Source organism: Scylla paramamosain, chromosome 8, assembly GCF_035594125.1.
Source record: "Scylla paramamosain isolate STU-SP2022 chromosome 8, ASM3559412v1, whole genome shotgun sequence".
Classification (NCBI taxonomy): domain Eukaryota; kingdom Metazoa; phylum Arthropoda; class Malacostraca; order Decapoda; family Portunidae; genus Scylla; species Scylla paramamosain.
Window position 1 is genome coordinate 27,996,349 of NC_087158.1, and position 2,978 is coordinate 27,999,326.

Consider the following 2,978-nt stretch of genomic DNA (forward strand, 5'->3'; position numbering starts at 1 on the left):
ATGGCGGGGAACAAGAGACACAGAGACTCACAGCAGAGACAGAGATACATACGAAAGAGAGGCGAGTCAAAAGGCGAATGATGACCTTACCTAGTTGTATCAAAGCCAGAGAGAGAGAGAGAGAGAGAGAGAGAGAGAGAGAGAGAGAGAGAGAGAGAGAGAGAGAGAGAGAGAGAGAGAGAGAGAGAGAGAGAGAGAGAGAACAAACACTAGATGATACATATAAACTTAAAAGAAAAAAAAAAAAAAACATGAGAAACTGAGAGAGAGAAAGGATTGGGGTAAAATCACCACTGTGTTGTATTGTTGGCTTAAGTGGATTGAATATTTGCTTTATTAACGTGACATGAAAGCTCATTATTTTCTCCTTCAGGCGAGCAAAGGAGAAACTCGCGCTTATTTGTTCCTGTTTCTTGTTATTCCTTTGTGCTTTTATATTACTTTGTGTTTCTGTCAGTTATTATCTTGCTGTGTGTGATTGAGTGTGAAGGAAGGGTGGCGGAGGAAGTGTAGTATGTCTTGTGATGGAGAGGGGTGGGAAAAAAGGACAATAAAGATTTCTTGTTCTTGTTCTTGTTGTTCTTGTTGTTCTTCTTGGTCTTCTTGTCGTCGTCTTTGCTGTTGTTTGTTTGTTTGTTGTTGTTGTTGTTGTTGTTGTTGTTGTCCTTTATCTTTTTTTCCTCTTCATTAACAACAACAACAGCAGTAGTAGTAACAGCAACAACAACAAAAAAACAACATCAGTACTAAACCATCCTTAACACACACACACACACACACACACACACACACACACACACACACACACACACACACACACACACACACACACACACACACACACACACACACACACAACTTGGCCAGGTTACCCGCACACTTCGACACTTAACCAGCGCCACTTGACGTCCACTGTTCGCTGCTGACGCTGACGCTCACATTAAGAGTCAGCCTGAAGCAAGGGAAACAAGCAGGCCTAGGGGGTGTCCTGGGGGCGGCCCTGACAGCTCTCCCCTCTGCGTCAAGTCCCAAGCGTCGCGACACCTGCATATCTTGTTTTTTTCAAGGAGTTCTTAAAGGTGGGCTGCCTGCGAGTAGTCGTTAAAGTGGGTGAGGTTCCCTTTGTGATGGTTAGCAGGGAAGTTACTGAAGCTCGTGGTATTAAATGCTTTGCTCTCTCGCCAAGACTATTTTTCAAAGGCCACAAAGATGATTACTCAGTTCCTATTTTCAATGTAAGAGTGGCACTAGTCAAGGGCAACAAAAACTTAGAAAATAAAAGTCCCATTGAGGCGCAGGTCCCTAAACAGAGATCAAAAAGGGATCATCGAAAATTGTGGGATTAGTTCGGTTCTCATGAGTGTTTGTCTCCGTTGATGATGTAGAGTATTTCCAGTATTTTAGTATTTCTCTTCCAGTGTTAAGAATTAAACTGATCCTCATTCACTCTTCAGAAATCGTGTCGACTCGATATATACTAATCTCCTGTTATCTGATCTTGTCACGTTCCTGCCTGTAATTTTTTTTAAACTTGAGCTACTCTTCTGCCAGTCTTCGGTAAAAGGAGCCTGTCAGGACACGTTGTATAGAGTATCTTATCATGTCCTCACTATTTTTTTTATTGCGTTTCTAACTCTTACGTTTCTTTATCTTTCTATTTCAGCAGCAATAGTTGAAGTACTCTCCAGCCACTCTTCCGTGAAAGGAAACAGCGAGGACACGTTGTGTAGACCGCCTCTGCCCTCTCCCCCTTCGTCCCCGCATCACAATCAGGTAAGGGACGGAACTAGAATATCACACAGACATACGAGTGATAAAACACATCTGTACTCGAGTGAAGGACTAAAAAAAAAAGAAAATCAAGAGAGATAACAACACGTGACCATTTAATTTGTATTGTTAAGAAGTAATTTAACACTACAGCTCGAGTACTTTAAACTTTTAAACTGGCTGTAGTGGCAAGCTGTAGAGGTTTTCAAGAGTGTTTGATTCAAGTGATAGTTGAACAAAGGACTGCACCATTATTAGGAAAAAGAACCCTTGAAAAAAACTCGACTGATTATCTCTGTCCTTTGAAATCAGTCTTTTTTAAGGCTAAAGTGCATTGAAATACCACTCTTTATACTATTTTTAGTAGCGTGTGATCCATGGGAGATACTAGTGTGTGTGTGTGTGTGTGTGTGTGGCTTTAAAGAGAAAGAGTAGGATGCATAAAGAAAGATCCTGGCTATTTTTTTTTTTTTTTCATATTTGCTATTCGCTTCTGTAGGTTTCCCAGCCGTTGCTCCAGCACACGCCACGTAACTTAATCAGCAGGCGAGTACAAGGGCCGGCTCAGATGTTACATGATACACCTTTGTGAGAGATATTTTAGCCGCGTCTTGTTGTACTGTTTTGTTGGGGAGTTTTGAGGAACGTGGCTGTTTTTGCTGTTGTTGTTAATATTTGTTGCTGGTGGTGATGGTACTGATGACTATGGTGACCACAGCTGTTGTTCTCTATCACAAGCTGGAGGAACTGGAAGATAGACAGGAACAAGGAAGACTTACGTAGTTAGTGGATCTACCGTCACTCTGGGGATCAGGGAAGGAGATGGTCTTAGAAATTAACGAACAGTAACTCGCCTTGCATGAATAAAAATGTATCCCTCGAACCGGATTCGAACCAGTGACCTATGGATTCCTGCGTCCGCACCACTACAGTCCACCGCTCTACCAACTGAGCTATCGAGGGAACTGAGTAAGGGAATCTAGAATGGACGTCAAATGCATAGACTGAATCCGTCGCTCTTCCACTGACACATCCTCCTCCTGTTACAACACCAGTAGCAGAAAGAGAGTGGAAAGAACAGCAGTATGGCAGTAGCAGGAACAAGGGCAGCAGGGAAAACAACAAAGCAGCATCTCCTCTTTAGTAGGAGCGATAACAGCTGCAGCACAAACAGCACCGGCACAAGAAACAACTACAGTAGTAACGAC

At 42.6% G+C, this 2,978-nt stretch overlaps 1 non-coding gene across 1 annotated transcript; it reads right to left on the reverse strand.

Annotated features, from left to right (window-relative positions):
- Positions 1 to 2,644: 2,644 nt before the first annotated feature.
- Trnay-gua (transfer RNA tyrosine (anticodon GUA)) lies at positions 2,645 to 2,733 on the reverse strand. The gene is given in 2 exon segments: positions 2,645 to 2,680; positions 2,697 to 2,733. It is a non-coding gene; the product is annotated as a tRNA-Tyr (tRNA).
- Between the last annotated feature and the right edge of the window lie 245 nt (positions 2,734 to 2,978).